The sequence below is a fragment of the Dermochelys coriacea genome, chromosome 22 (assembly GCF_009764565.3).
Source record: "Dermochelys coriacea isolate rDerCor1 chromosome 22, rDerCor1.pri.v4, whole genome shotgun sequence".
Taxonomy (NCBI): Eukaryota; Metazoa; Chordata; order Testudines; family Dermochelyidae; genus Dermochelys; species Dermochelys coriacea.
The window spans coordinates 13,307,551-13,324,433 of record NC_050089.1 but is presented as its reverse complement, the minus strand read 5'-3'; the positions used below and the strand labels follow the sequence as shown (position 1 = coordinate 13,324,433).

General features: G+C 43.4%; 1 protein-coding gene across 5 annotated transcripts in view; it reads right to left on the bottom strand.

Annotated features, from left to right (window-relative positions):
• Positions 1–16,883, bottom strand: part of SIK2 (salt inducible kinase 2) — a 116,823-nt gene that overhangs the window by 75,765 nt on the left and 24,175 nt on the right. Inside the window, exon 1 of one of the 5 annotated variants that reach the window (XM_043501003.1) lies at positions 4,347–4,576. The exons of the other annotated variants lie outside the window; for them this stretch is intronic. The gene's annotated coding sequence lies outside the window, so the exon portion shown is untranslated. Of the gene's footprint in view, positions 1–4,346; positions 4,577–16,883 lie in introns of those variants that run through there. 5 annotated transcript variants of the gene reach the window in all.

Here is a 16,883-nt window from a genome sequence, read left to right as displayed (position 1 = left end):
AGGTACACTTAACTCACAATGGGCCATGGAAGATGCCCATCCACACCTGATGGACTTTCATGTGAACATTCTAACTAACGTATGGGTAATGGCCTCTGCTATGACTAAGTGAAGCAGGCATAGACATGTGATTCCAAAATCCATCTTGTTACCTGCATTTTTCCATAAGCTGTGCCGAGCACTTTGTTTGAAATAATGGGATCCTTCCACTTGGCAGAAGCTATAAAAGGCCCTGGAAACATCTCCATTTTGCCTCTTTTCTGCTCCAACCTCTGGACTATGGATTTATACTAATGGGAGCATTCTAACCAAAGGACTGAGGACCTTCCAATGATTTGGAAGCAACCAGAGACTTAACAAGCCAGCAGTTTATTCACTGCTACAAGCCTGAACCAAGAAGCTTGCAGTTATTGTATGTATTTGATTCCTTCAGCCAATTTTACCTCTCACCTTTCTTTCTTTTTATAAATAAACCTTTAGATATTAGATACTAAAAGGCAACAGAATGATGACTGGGTAAGTTCTGAGTTATATATTGACCTGGGTGTATAGCTGGTCCTTTGGGATCAGAACAACTTTTTGGTTGATGAAATTGGTTTTAAATGACCACTCATCATTAAGTCTGGTATTTTAGGTGCTGATACAAAGAGACTGCTTTTCTGACTTCTTATCAGTGTGGTGAAACTGAAGTTTACTTTTGTTGCTGGTTTGGCATATCTTATGGGAGAATAACCACCAGCTTTGGGGTATCAGCAGTTTGTCCTGAATTTGGTATTCTCAGTTGTGACCCACTAAGGCGCGATGACACTGGTATAGCTTGTTTTGCTTGTGGGGGTGGTGTTTACTACACTGGTACAAAGCATAGCCTTGCCAGTGTAGTCGCATCCACACTAGGAGAACACTACCAGTACAAGAATACCTGCATGGGAATACTGATAAAACTCTCCTTGTGTAGAGACAGGTTTCAGGGTAGCAGTCATGTTAGTCTGTATCCGCAAAAAGAAAAGGAGTACTTGTGGCACTTTAGAGACTAACACCTTTATTTGAGCATAAGCTTTCGTGAGCTATAGCTCACTTCATCCGATGAAGTGAGCTGTAGCTCACGAAAGCTTATGCTCAAATAAAGGTGTTAGTCTCTAAAGTGCCACAAGTACTCCTTTTCTTTTTCCTTGTGTAGAGACAGCCTTAGGCACAGGGCTGACAAGTAGTGTTTGTGCAATTTATTTATATATTTTGTGCAATTTATATATATAATCTCCTCCCCCCTCCACATACATATATATGTGCTCTTCAGCTGGGATTCTCAAAGAAGACTAAGGAAGTATGGTGCTTAACTCCCAAGGCACCTACCATTCATAGGCACCTTTGAAAATCCCAGCCCTTACGAATATTTCAATGAGATATTTTCCTTTGTCATTTCTTAATTTATTATAAAGGGGTAACATACTGGTATAAGGCAAGAAGATGTACTAGCACAAGAGACAGGGCTGAAGGTTTGAATGCCCTTAATTTGCTGATACTTTAGGATAAATTAATAAAAAGGTTCAGTAACTATAATGCTATTGCTATTTGTTTGAGAAAAAAGCCCCACAAACTCTAGCTGCCGAATGCGTGCGAGAGTTTGAGGACAAGGATGAAAATCTGTTCTACTAAACCTTGGCCAAAAGCATCACATTCCTGTCAACAGTGATTCATGCTGTAGGATTTATATGCCAACTTGGACATAAAATCACAGAATTAGCCAGTCTCAATATCCTATGAGATTTGGTCACATTTGAAGCCCCTGAACTATGCAATGAACCTTTCTAGTAGTGGGGAATACCTAAGATATACCACAATGAGCAAGACTGGTTGAGCTACTTTAGCAGTAATGCAGCCAATCACATAACAGTGATCTCGGAAACATTCCTCAACCCCACCCCCTGCTCAATGGTTAGCTTATTTTTAGGTTGAATAATCAGCTTTAGCTTCAAGAGTCTGAATTCTTGAAATACAAAACAGAACAATTGATCATTGATGAACAGAACTGGTGAATCAGTCCCTATAAAACAGCTTCACTGTAATTAACAGTTGATGGAAAAATATCTGCATTCCTAGAAAGTTCAGTTTCAGGCACAGGATTTGGTGGAGGGTTGGGAAGAGGCAGCTGTAAAAATACCTCAAATATGCAGCAGAAGTGGTCGCTGAAAACCCACTTTGTAGGTCTGTAAAACGTTAAACATACGTGAAGCCTTTCCCTACTCATAAATCAATTTTTTTTAAAGACTTTCTTGGGTCTGTTTATTTCTAGTCGCATATAATATGTAACACCACTTATACTGACTAGATTTTGCTCTGGAAGGAATTCCTCCAGCAGAGACCATAACTGGCAGAAACTGTATTCACAACTGCCACTAAGTGTGCAAAATTCTGGATGTCTATGGAGAAGAGTCAGGAGACTCACTTCAGGCCAAAGATAAAATCAGATCACCCTCTACATGAGCTAATGTATAATACTATGCAACATTGTTTTGAGCTTATTTGCCAAGCATCTCAATGAGATGCACCCGATGGATGTTCATACTGAGAATTTGTAATACTGATAAACAATGAACAAGGGAATGCTTACTAGCTGCCAGCTGCTGACAAGTTAAAGCATTTTCTGTACAGTTTATACTACCTCATTCAAGAGTTGGAATTATAGGATTGTCAACAATCTGATTTGTAAAACAAAGTCATCAAAAGTTATTTTGTTACTAATTCTGCAGTACAAAGTTCTGAAGGAATGTGAGAAGCAGAGAGCATGATCAAACAAGACAAGTTAGCTAAAGAAAAATGGGACTCCAAAAGGGTAACATTTTTATGTCCACAAACTGGTAGTGGTAGTGGACATGGCTAAGTGCTAGAAACTTGAAAGACGCTTTGGATTCTGAGCACCAAAAGAGCACTCCACTATGTGCTAGTGTGTAATCCAAGAACATGAAAAAAGCAGGATTTATTTCACATGCTATTAGTCTCGAAGAAGGGAGTTTAATACAAGCCAATAAAGCATTTGGTAGAAAGAAGTAAAAGCTTTCACCTGAAAAGATCTGATTTGATTTTCTCTGATGATTTTTGCATAAACAATAGCGTTTTTTTCTCTTTGCTCTTACATAAGAGTTCTTCTGGACACATGACACCCTGGCACTGACACATGCAGTCGAATGATAAGGATTTAAAGGTAAAAAGAGAATACAGCCCAGACAACTGGAATGGACTTCGTAAATTTTAGTGAGTTCGGTCTCAGTCAAACCAGAAACTGCTAAGCACGAGACAGTAAAATCATTCAACCTCTGCTTCCTCCATTCTCTAATCATCAAGGTTTTCAACATCACAGCTAAACTTTATTCTAATTACTCCTGGGTAAAAATTTTTCTTGTTGGTGATGTCAACTGCCAAAAGCTGTGCTTCAGTGAAGCTGCCCTCACCATCCCCAACTGTGTTATCATGACTGAAAGAGAATGTAAAGACTGCAAATACCTAGATGTTGAATATAAAAGTATGACATTATCAACAAAGCAAAATTATCGTTGTTAGGAAATACCCCATTCTATTCAGAACATCTACAATGACAGCTCAACCAATGACCCATGATGAGCAAGGAACTTTCTATATCTGAAGTTAATTTTAAGATTTTTTTCTTCACCCTTGATCTCATTTCTGTTCTATTTCTTAGTGGTCTTAAACACTATGGTAATCTTCCTATCTGTGTTCCTTTAATTATTAATCTGTTCTGAGGTAGTGCCTAGGAGCCACAGTCATGTGCCAAGACAACATGGTACTAGGTGCTGTTCAAACACAGAACAAAAAGTTTTTGGTACTAGGTTTTTTTTGTTTTTGTTTGTTTGTTTTGGTCATTAGTAAACAACAAACCACTCCCTTACATAGCAACTCATCAGGATAGTGGATCTTTCTGTGTCTTGCAACCTGCAGAACTAACAGCAAGGAACCATTTTTTTTTTCTCCCTTTGAAATCGCAACTTGTTTCTATGACCAAAAAAACAGTCAGCAAAACAACTACAAAAATATGCAGAATAAGAGAAAAACATTTCCATATAGAAATTCTAATCAACACTGAAAAATCCTATCCTTTAATAGAAGGCCTCTAACTCCTAAGACATAATTACTCAGAAAAAGTTGAGCTAGGGAAAAAACTGTATAAATTTAAATAATATTAAATCTTCAATAATGCATCTAAAGGCATAATTCTATTACTTTACACAATAAGCCCTGGTCTACGCTAGAGTTAGGTTGACGTAAGGCAACTTACAGTGACCTAACTCCGTAAGCAACAATAATAAAAAGTCGCTCTCGCCAACGTAACTCACCCGCTACGCCAACTTAATAACTCCACCTCCATGAGAGGCGTAGCACTTAGGTCGATGTAGTTAGGTCAACGCAGTGTCAGTGCAGACGCTGTGTTGCTTACATTGTCTGTTGCTGGCTTTCAGAAGCCATCCCACAATGTCCCACACCGACAGTTAAATCAGTACAAGTGCTTCTGGTGGGGACTTGCACCGCCGACACAAGGAACGTAGTGTGGACATGCAAAAGCGATGCAATTACTGCGGTGGCTGATCGTCAACGTAACTTAGGTCGACATAATTTTGTAGCATAGACATACCCTAAGAAAAAACAGCAATAGACAATTCACAAGTTAGGTTATGGAGAATCAGATAAATTTAGTGTTAAAGGCCTCTAATCCATTTACAAACCCTTTAATATATATCTAGTAGACCAAAAAAGCCTTTGTTTCACTGTAATAAAAAGACAGTTCATCTCTGAAGAGTCACAATTTTGCAGGAAATATAACAGACATTAAAACTCAGAGACAAACATCACCATATAAAAAACAGCTCCATCAGTTTCTTTCTACAAGCTTAGGCAGCCTTGCCCACATGAGGAAAGAGAGATTCTTTGCTCTGTACTCATTTCTAGAGATCACCTCCTCTTTTTTTCCCTACACATGCATCAATCTCTCCTGACCAGTGAATATGTTTATAGAAATGGCAATAATAGAAAGTGGTTAAGTTGTTGCAACTGAGGGCACAACAGCAGAATCTTTTGTGAATCAATAGTGTATATTTTTGATTAAAAGTTCAAAACTAATGGGAGAAACACAAAAATAGCAAAGCCCTAAGGTATCTAACTTTAAATTCTAATCCCAGAATTACTGCAAAGACTTTTTCCAGAGAAATCTCGGGGTTAGAACTAAAAATTGTACATGAAACTGAGCTATCTGCACAACAGACTGTCTCCAATACAGAATATGCACAGGGAGATTATGAGGGAAACAGAAAAGTGCAAGGAAAATCTTACTCTCAATGTCCCCTTAGATGCCAAAGGAATTCCATTGAAAACATACATGTCTATCTAGTTTCTTATTATAATAATGTCCATCAGCATACTATCTCAACGGTTCCAAGAGATATTCTAATTAAGCTCCATTCTTGGTTGTTTGGGCTAAGTGGCCTCCTTAAGCTGAATGCATTTTTAATTCCAAAATTTGAGTCTATAAATCCTGGGACATGCTGGGTATGGAGGCAGACTTCTAAATCCAAAGAAACTCCTGACAGTAAACCAACTAAGGCTCGAATTTCACATGAAATGTTCCTAATACCTACATTTCCCTGCGTCCAAGAAAAAATGAAAAAAATCACCAAAACAATGAAATAAACAATGTAACGACCTACACGTCTAAAAGGAGGATTCAGGAAGCATGGTGGGGAGGATTTAGAGATGGCTGGGGTTTCACACAATGCCTCCCTGGTCCTCACAATGTCACCTGGGGGCAGAGTAAAGGGACTGCCCACTCAGCAGGCTCGAGGCAGTGTCAGGTTTTTTTAAGCACATTACTCAGTTAACTACCTGGAATATATTTACAAAAAAATTTTTGAGTCAATGTGTGTTTTATTCCCCTAGGATGAAGTAGACAAACAGCTCCAATATACTACAGAACTACAAAAAACATGCTCTCTGTAGTCGGATGCAGTGATGAGCTGCCAAAATCTTAACAACCGGTTCCCTCCTCACCTCACAAGGGGGTCATGGCCCACCCCCGCCCCTAAGAGCCAGAAGGACGTGCTGGGGGTAAAGGTGGGGATTCCCGGTGGTGCTCACCTGGGGCACCTCCCAGGAAGGATCTGGCAGGTCCCCCTGGTTCCTAGGGGTGGGGGACCAGCCACTCCCCCCACTGATCACATCAAAAGTGGCGCCTTAGGCGCGGACTCCGTGAGTGCTCCGGGGCTGGAGCACCCATAGGGAAAATTTGGTGGGTGCACCCACCAGCAGCTCCCGCCCCGTTCCCAGCCCCAGTTCACCTCTGCTCCGACTCCGCCCCTGAACGCGCCCCCTCCCCCCGGCTTCCCGCAAATCAGCTGTTTGCGTGGGAATCCTGGGAGGGCTGAGAAGCAGGTGGCGGCTTCATGCTCAGACCCAGGGAGGCGGAAGTGAGCTGGGGCGGGGAGCAGTTCCCCTGCGCGCCCCCAGGGTTACCTGCTGCGGTGCGGGCGGCCTTCCTCGCACCCCCCCACCGCCTCCGCGGGCCTGAGTTCGAAGCCGCCGCCTGCTTCTCAGTCCTCCCAGGCTTCCTGTGCGAACAGCTGATTCGTGGGAAGGGGGGGAGAAGCAGAGCAGGGCGGAGCGTAACTTGGGGCGGAAGCGGAGTGGAGGTAAGGTGAGCTGGGGCTGGGTGCTCTGCACCCACCAAATTTTCCCCGTGGGTGCTCCAGCCCCAGAGCACCCACGGAGTTGGCACCTAAGGCGCCACTTTTGGCCGGTTGTTACATTTAGAAGCCCTTTTAGAACCGGTTGTCTCTCCTCTGTGAGACCTATGTACACAGAGAGGTCACTGAGGACACAATGACCTAAAGATAACTGGCTAGTAATGTCACAGTAAGGTCTCATGTGTCTGCCAGTCTTTCAGAGCTCTGACAATTATTTAATATATAGTGTAGTAATGCTCAGAGCCACAATCTGGATGAGAACCTTAACGTAATAGGCACTGATTACCTACCATCCATTCTAGGATTTTCTATGGTGCCCACAACCACAGTAACTAAGCGCTATGACAGCACAGAACAAGAAAGGAGTCTGGGAATCATTTATGCAATTGCAGGATTGCAATAAGGGGTTAGCTTCTGGTCTCTGGGGCCTCCCTTGTTTCCCCATCTTGCAAACCGAGAATTGAACAAAAAGCTTTAAAACACATGTTTTTAAGTTTCTGAGAGACTCTCAAGAGCGACAATCTGACAAATTGCTCAATAAACCCAGTGGTCACAGATTCCAAGATTAAGCAAACCCCTTTTCTGCCCTCCTGATCTCTTCTTTCTGAAGCTTCAGAAATGTTGGGCCTCATTCTCCATTGCCTTGCAGCATGTGTAGTCATTTACTCCAGTGCAAAGTAGGTGTAAAATGCTACCAGATCAGAATGGTAGCATTTTACACCCAGTTTGCACAGATGCAAGTGATGAAAAGTTGCAGAGCTTGTCTACACTTGAAACACTACAGTGGCATACATGCAGGGCTCTACCAGCTGTAGAGCTTCACTATAAACACCCACTACAGTAACTGGAGGGTTTCTCCAATTGGTATAATTAATGCACCTCCCCAAGAGGCATTAGCTAGGTGAAAGGAATAATTCTCCCATCAACCTAGTGCTGTGTACACAGGGGTTAGGTCAACTTAACTCATTGCTCAGGGGTATAGATCTTTCTCACCCCTGAATGACATAGTTGTGTCAACTTAACTTTTGAGTGTAGACCTGGTCTCAGATGGCTAATCATCACACTAACAGGCTTTTCTAGTAAGCAGGTTAGGGTAGTGGTAAGAACTGGGGGCTAAAGCCAATTGACACAAGCATAGAATCCCCTATGATATTGGTGCTGAACGATACTAAGTACCGCTGAATACAGTCTACTAGGGTTAAGCATGAGACTTGAATGTAAATATTTCCAGGGGAGTGTAATAGTGCATGGTCATCCAGCAGGATGTATAACCAGAACCAGTAAAATAATAGGATCAGTTACACAATACAGTGTGGGGACCTTAACTCATAATCCTCATGACCTCCGCCAGAGAGGAAGAGATGTTTATTAATCTGGAATTTTCATGATAAATAAAAAGCATGGAACAATATAAAATCCTACTGCACAATTCTAACAGGACAAATTAAATGTTTAGTTTAAAAAAACACATAATATTGTCGTCTTACACAGAACCTGCAGAACATCGTGCTGTTCCAAGTTCTATGCTTTGCTGGCGCACGTCAGCCTTGGTGCCTCATTCATCATCTTCATTATTTCAGGTCTGAGCCTTCCACACAGCTTTACTAACATCTAAATCCTGACCTGCAGCCCTCCCTGCCTCTTAGCCCTGGTCTACACTAGGCGTTGAGGTTGAATTTAGCAGTGTTAAATCGATTTAACCCTGCACCCGTCCACATGATGAAGCCTTTTTTCGACTTAACGGGCTCTTAAAATCAATTTCCTTACTCTACCCCCGACAAGGGGATTAGCGCTGAAATCGGTTTTGCTGGGTCGAATTTGGGGTACTATGGATGCAATTAGATGGCATTGGCCTCCGGGAGCTATCCCAGAGTACTCCATTGTGACTGCTCTGGACAGCACTCTCAACTCAGATGCACTGACCAGGTAGACAGGAAAAGGCCTGCAAACTTTTGAATTTCAATTTCCTGTTTGGCCAGCATGGCAAGCTGCAGGTGACCATGCAGAGCTCATCAGCAAAGGTGACCATGATGGAGTCCCAGAATCGCAAAAGAGCTCCAGCATGGACCGAACAGGAGGTACGGGATCTGATCGCTGTATGGGGAAAGGAATCTGTGCTATCAGAACTACGTTCCAGTTTTCGAAATGCCAAAACATTTGTGAAAATCTCCCAGGGCATGAAGGACAGAGGCCATAACAGGGACCCGAAACAGTGCCACGTGAAAATTAAGGAGCTGAGGCAAGCCTACCAGAAAACCAGAGAAGCGAACGGCCACTCTGGGTCCGTTTCTATGATGAGCTGCATGCCATTTTAGGGGGTTCAGCCACCACTACCCCAGCCGTGTTGTTTGACTCCTTCAATGGAGATGGAGGCAACACGGAAGCAGGTTTTGGGGACAAGGAAGACGATGATGAGGAGGTTGTAGATAGCTCACAGCAAACAAGCAGAGAAACCGGTTTTCCTGACAGCCAGGAACTGTTTCTCACCCTGGACCTGGAGCCAGTACCCCCCGAACCCACCCAAGGCTGCCTCCCGGACCCACCAGGCAGAGAAGGGACCTCTGGTGAGTGTACCTTTTAAAATACTATACAAGGTTTAAAAGCCAGCATGTTTAATGATTAATTTGCCCTGGCATTCGTGGCTCTCCTGGATATACTCCCAAAGCCTTTGCAAAAGGTTTCTGGGGAGGGCAGCCTTATTCCATCCACCATGGTAGGACACTTTACCACTCCAGGCCAGTAGCACGTACTCGGGAATCATTGTAGAACAAAGCATTGCAGTGTATGTTTGCTGGCGTTCAAACAACATCCGTTCTTTATCTGTCTGTATTATCCTCAGGAGAGTGATATCATTCATGGTCACCTGGTTGAAATAGGGTGTTTTTCTTAAGGGGACATTCAGAGGTGCCCGTTCCTGCTGGGCTGTTTGCCTATGGCTGAACAGAAATGTTCCCTGCTGTTAGCCACGCGGTGGGGGGAGGCAAAATGTGACCTTGTAACGAAAGCACATGTGCTATGTATGTAATGTTAACAGCAAAGTTTTCCGTGAAAGCGTGTACCCATTGTTCTATAAAATGTGACTTTTCAAATACCCGTCCCTTTTTTTTTCCTCCACCAGCTGCATGTGTTTCAAGGATCACAGGATCTTCTCCTTCCCAGAGGCTAGCAAAGATTAGAAGGCGAAAAAAATGCACTCACAATGCAATGTTCTCTGAGCTCATGCTGTCTGCGCACACTGACAGAACACAGATGAATGCATGGAGGCAGACAATGTCAGAGTGCAGGAAAGCACAAAATGACCGGGAAGAGAGGTGGCGGGTTGAAAAGAGTAAGTGGCGGGCTGAAGCTGAAAGGTGGCGGCAGCGTGATGAGAGGAGGCAGGATTCAATGCTGAGGCTGCTGGAGGATCAAACTAATATGCTCCAGCATATGGTTGAGCTGCAGGAAAGGCAGTAGGAGCACAGACCGCCGCTACAGCCCCTGTGTAACCAACCACCCTCCTCCCCAAGTTCCATAGACTCCTCACCCAGACGCCCAAGAATGAGGTGGGAGGGCCTCCGGCCACCCAGCCATTCCACCCCAGAGGATTGCCCAAGTAACAGAAGGCTGGCATTCAATAAGTTTTAAAGTTTGAACTTTTAAAGTTCTGTATGGCCTTGTCCTTCCCTCCTCCACCACCCCTCCTGGGCTACCTTGGTAATTATCGTCCTATTTGTGTGATGAATTAATAAAGAATGCATGAAGGTGAAGCAACAATGACTTTATTACCTCTGCAAGTGGTGATCGAAGGGAGGTGGAGAGGGTGGTTAGCTTACAGAGAAGCAGAGTGAACCAAGGGGCGGGGGGTTTCATCAAGGAGAAACAAACAGAACTTTCACACCGTAGCCTGGCCAGTCATGAAACTGGTTTTCAAAGTTTCTCTGATGTGCACCGCACCCTCCTGTGCTCTTCTAACCACCCTGGTGTCTGGCTGTGCGATTTGCCTCAACCTCCCACCCCGCCATAAATGTCTCCTCCTTATTCTCACAGATATTGTGGAGCGCACAGCAAGTAGTAATAACGGTGGGAATATTGGTTTCGCTGAGGTCTCACCGAGTCAGTAAACTGCACCAGCGTGCTTTTAAACGTCCAAATGCACATTCTACCACCATTCTGCACTTGCTCAGCCTGTAGTTGAACAGCTCCTGACTACTCTCCAGGCTGCCTATGTATGGCTTCATGAGCCATGGCATTAACGGGTAGGCTGGGTCCCCAAGGATAGCTATAGGCATTTCAACATCCCCAACGGTTATTTTCTGGTCTCGGAAGAAAGTCCCTTCCTGCAGCTTTTGAAACAGACCAGAGTTCCTGCGGATGCGAGCGTCATGTACCTTTCCCGGCCATCCCACGTTGATGCTAGTGAAACGGCCCTTGTGATCTACCAGCGCTTGCAGCGCTATTGAAAAGTACCCCTTGAGGTTTATGTACTCGCTGGCTTTGTGCTCTGGTGCCAATATAGGAATATGGGTTCCGTCTATGGCCCCATCACAGTTAGGGAATCCCATTGCAGCAAAGCCATCCACTATGACCTGCACATTTCCCAGAGTCACTACCCTTGATAGCAACAGCTCAGTGACTGTGATGGCTACTTGGATCACAGCAGCCCTCACAGTAGATTTGCTCACTCCAAATTGATTCCTGACTGACCGGTAGCTGTCTGGAGTTGCAAGCTTTCACAAGGGTATTGCCACTCGCTTCTCTAAGGTGAGGGCTGCTCTCATCTTGGTATTCTTCCGCTTCAGGGCAGGGGAAAGCAAGTCACAAAGTTCCATGAAAGTGCCCTTACACATGCGAAAGTTTCGCAGCCACTGGGAATCGTCCCAGACCTGCAACACTATGCTGTCCCACCAGTCTGTGCTTGTTTCCCAGGCCCAGAATCGGCGTTCCACCAAATGAGCCTGCCCCATTAGCACCATGATGCCCACATTGCCAGGGCACGTGCTTTGAGAGAAGTCTGTGTCCATGTCCTCATCACTCTCGTAACCGCGCTGACGTCGCCTACTCGCCCAGTTTAGTTTTGCCAGGTTCTGGTGCTGCATATACTTCTGGATAATGCGTGTTGTGTTTAATGTGCTTCTAATTGCCAAAGTGATCTGAGCGGGCTCCATGCTTGCCGTGGTATGGCGTCTGCACAGAAAAAAGGCGCGGAATGATTGTCTGCCATTGCCCTGACGGAGGGAGGGGCGACTGATGACATGGCTTACAGGGTTGGCTTACAGGGAATTAAAATCAACAAAGGGGGTGGCTTTGCGAGAAACTGAATGGCCGCCTCAAGGATAGAACTCAAAACTGGGTTTAGCAGGCTGTTGATTTCACAGAGGGAGGGAGGGAGGGAGGAGAAAATGAATACAAAACAAATCTGGTCTATTTCTTGTTTTGAGCCACTTCATCTTTATACATCTTGCTGGCAGCAAACCATGCAGTACGACTGCTAGCCATCGTCACCTCCTGGGTGCTCGGCAGAAGACGGTGCAGTATGACTGCTGGCCATCATCTTCTGCTGACTGCAGATTAAAAAAAGACGCCCGGTTAAAAGAGCACCCAAGACTACGTCAACGACGGCTACCAGTCATACTGCACTGTCTGCTGCCAAAAGGCAATAAACTGCTGCTGTGTAGCAATGCAGTACCACGTCTGCCAGCACCCAGGAGACATACGGTGACTGTTAGCTGAGCGGGCTCCATGCTTGCCGTGGTATGGCGTCTGCATAGCTAACTCAAGAAAAAAGGTGCAAAACGATTGTCTGCCCTTGCTTTTACGGAGGGAGAGAGGGAATGGGGGCCTGACTATGTATCCAGAATCACCGTGACAATGTTTTAGCTCCATCAGGCACTGGGATTTCTACCCAGAATTCAAATGGGCAGTGGAGACTGCGGGAACTGTGGGATAGCTACCCACAGTGCAAAGCTCCGGAAGTAGACGGTTGCCTCGGTACTGTGGACACAGTCCACCAACTACATGCACTTAGAGCATTTTTTGTGGGGACACACACACACGACTGTATAAAAACGCTTTCTACAAAACCGACTTCTATAAATTCGACCTAATTTCGTAGTGTAGACATACCCTTACTATTCCAGACAAGGTCCTGTCTGTGAACTCCAGCCCCTAGAATATACTGGCACATTGCCCCAGATTGCCACCAAAGACTATTAAAAAAAAATTATAAGATGTAGAAATCCTTATCTAAGGTGTATCTAATTTCATTTCCATGTACCCAGAGAGCCTGCTTTAAACATTCAGTTTATGTTCGGCAATCCTAAATCTCCCCAATCCTGTTCTTTAGGCACTAACTCAATCTCACACCAATTACAGGAAGACAAGGTGCAGAGACTGATTTATACAACATGGTTATACTTCAACAACAATCATTGCTTAAGAGAAGCCACATTTCCAAATCATGAACAAAAAATATTATTTCCGTCTTCTCCAGCAGGCTGATCTCTCCATCCAAATATCTTCTCCCATTCCAAGATTATGGCTCTAAATGCTGATCATGTCCCGTCACAACCAAGACCACACACTGTCCTGCTATTGTGGAAGCACAGCCAAATAGAAAAGGTCATTCTCACCCTATTCCCTTTCTGAACCCATTAACTCTTCCATCTACAAAGTTGCTAGTTGCTAATGTAACTAAGCCTATACTCAAATATTGCCAACAGTTTAGGGTAATATACAGAAGCCCAAGAGGAAAAGGCTGCCAAAAATCTGCAAGGTTAAATTCTACCTGTGCCAAATCTTTTAAGACCTCTGGGAGCACTATTTCAATAGATATATTTAAAGGTGACTGGAAACAGACTAGCTGAGTGACAGCGTCATCTTGTTTGCACAGGAATAGCCCTGGCTCTTTCTGATGCCTGTAGACTGGCAAATCTAAACCCTCATTACACTGAAATGTTGATATCCCAGAGTAGCCTATTTGGACTGACTACTCTAAAGACCTCTAAAAGGCCAGAACACAAGTTACCAGGCTCAGCTATGTTACATGACCACCCAAGATTGCCAGAAGGGCCCTAAAGACCAGATACATAATGAGTGCTCCACTTACTCTATTGTCAGGCATCTGCAATTTTAGAACAGCCCAAATCTTCAGCGATTAGAAAGGATTTAACAAGCCCAAGGCCTGGTCTACACTGAAAAGTTAGGTAGACGCAGCTACATCACTCAGAGGTGTGCAAAATTCTCGAACAGTTAAGCCGATCTAACCCCAGGTGTACATAACACTAGGTCGACGGACCTAGTTACCGTCTCTTGAGAAGGTGGATTCCCATGTTGCCAGGAGAACCCCTCCCATCCCGTATAGTAGTATCTACACTGAAGCGCTATAGCAGTGCCACTGCCGCTGTAGCATTTCAAGTGTAGACAAGTCTTAAGTCATCCCCACTGCATCTGTGAGGCAACAGACCAACCCATCACTATACAGAAATACTGAAAGTAAACCTTTATTCTGTTAGGCTACAGATACCCGGTTTTGGGGCTGAGACGCATATGCAATATTCTTGTGCTGTTAGCAGCCAAATGTCCAAAAGTTCTGTGGATTGAAGGTGGCCCATCTTCAGTTTCCAGTGCCAGAAACCTAAAATGTCACTACTAAAAAGGAGAGAATCAACATTTTTAGATAAAAACCACAAGCACATACTTGGCTTGCAAATAGAGAGTATGTCAAGAAGCAAAGATATGGAAACAAAAACCCTCAGTAATTTTATTACTGTCCAGGAATCTGCTGACTGCCTGTTAATTGTTTGAGCTCCCAAACTGTTAAGTGACCACCCTACAGTTCCTGAGTTCTCACCCCACATGAAGACATCCACAACCATGGCAAATATATCAAGAAATGTGAGCGTCTTTAGGAAACCCTTTCTTTTTCCACAATCCTATAATAACTCAAAAATGAAACTCCCAATCCTCTCCTTCCTGTCATGTTCATAGACAGCTAGAGACCTTTGTTAGGCATTGAATTCATCTCCCTTTGAAATGTTTCCAAATATTTAGAAGATGAGAAAAAGCTTCCTTCACATCTTATCATCATAATGATAGAGATTCTTTATTACTACCATTGTGGAAAGAACACCTTGCAGGAACGTCCTGCCAGGCAAAGGCCAGATGCATGTGTAAGATACCAAATACCTGTGTAAGAACTGCTCAGAAGGCTCTATACTCCAAAATTCTACTTCACAGTTCATTCAATTTTATTTGCTCCAAAGGGAATTCTGTTTATTGGAAGATTCTGATATGAGAGAACTGCTTTCTGATCCCACCAGTGAAAACTGGCAAGGCCAGAACAGCAAACAGCCTGTGAGGCCAGAAGAAATACTGCCTTTTACATAACCACGTCATGACAGAGCCTCTCAGCAAATTATGATTTTTTCGGTAGCAAAACCTCAGACTGGAAAACAACAGAAGAATAGAAACTACGGGATGAAAGCATTAACCCAATCTCTACCCAAAGTCTTTTTCCTAGCTATATAAAGGCAGCAATAACTGATAATGGGCAAAATGATAGCAGATGCCCCAGAGGTGATTTGTGAAATGCCAACTATTCCCTCATGATAAAGAGAAGAGTTCAAGGTCATTTCTTTTGGGAGGAATTCTTTTCTCAGGTAACTTCAGAGAACAAACCTTTGACTCTTGGTGCATAAAGCATAGGCTCTTTATCTATTATGGTTGCAAATCTGATGGAGAGATGACACTACTACTTTGTTTATCCTTTCTTCCCTTCTATATAGCCAGAACTGATAAGACCCAGCATCTAAAAATTACACTGCCCTCTGCTTCTGGAACTGTAGTGCACACACAAAAATCATTTCTGGGCCAAAGTTTTTCACTATTAGTTTTAAAATGATCAAAAAGGAAAGGAAAGTCTGCACGATCCTTCTGCTAAGATGACATAATTTGGGACTCAGATGCATCGAGATGACTTCTTTATTCAGCCTTTCCTCATGGTTACAGTCTTCAGAGACCAACAGAAGCAAAACAACTCTTTTTAAAGAGTTATCACAATAAGCAAAATGCCAAATTTCATTTGAATTTATTTTGAAAATCTTGTCCCTGCTCCAATTTCAGTGCTCAAAGACAAAACTGAAACAAGGTCAGGTTTGTTAGCTAAACTTACCAGAATTTAAGTGCCTATTGTAGAGTGACTCCGAGCAGCTATGAATAAACACTCCCCACAGGAACCATGTTAAAAAGGTAAGTCTGATGACTGAAAAAGGCTAGAAACAAGAGTGTTTTAGCTTACCTGAAATATGGTTTGGGCCTCCATTCATTGCGACAGAAGAACATCTGGCATTTTATGTAGTAAGCAGATCCTGATCTCCATTACACTGGTGTAAATCTGATAACTGTCTTCAACTGAGTTACACCATTGTAAATGAGATCAGATTTCGGCCCACACTCTCAGGGCTAATGCAATCAGGGCAATCTCAAGTAGGAGTACAAAAGTTATTATAACTATGTATTTGGCACTGGTGCAACCATTGCTGAAATATTGTGTCCAGTTCTGGTGCCCACAATTCAAAAAAGAAGTTGATAAATTGGAGCGGGTTTAGAGAAAAGTCACAAAAATGATTAAAGGATTAGAAAACATGCCTTATAGTAACAAACTCCAGGAGCTTAAGCTATTTAACTTAACAAAAAGAAGGTTAAGGGGTGACTTGGTTACAGTTTACAAGTACCCAAGTGGGGAACAATTATTTAGTAATAGGCTCTTCAATCTAGCAAAGAACGGTAGAACACAATCCAATGGCCCAAAGCTGAAACTAGACAAATTCAGACTGGAAATAAGGGCTAAATGTTTAACAGTGAGGGTCATTAACCATTGGAACAATTTACCAAGGGCCACGGAGGATTCTCCATCACTAATTTTTTAAATGAAGATCGGATATTTTTCTAAAAGACAAGTTTCAGAGTAGCAGCCGTGTTAGTCTGTATTCGCAAAAAGAAAAGGAGTACTTGTGGCACCTTAGAGACTAACAAATTTGAGCATAAGCTTTCGTGAGCTACAGCTCACTTCATCCGATGAAGTGAGCTGTAGCTCACGAAAGCTTATGCTCAAATAAATTTGTTTGTCTCTAAGGTGCCACAAGTACTCCTTTTCTTTTT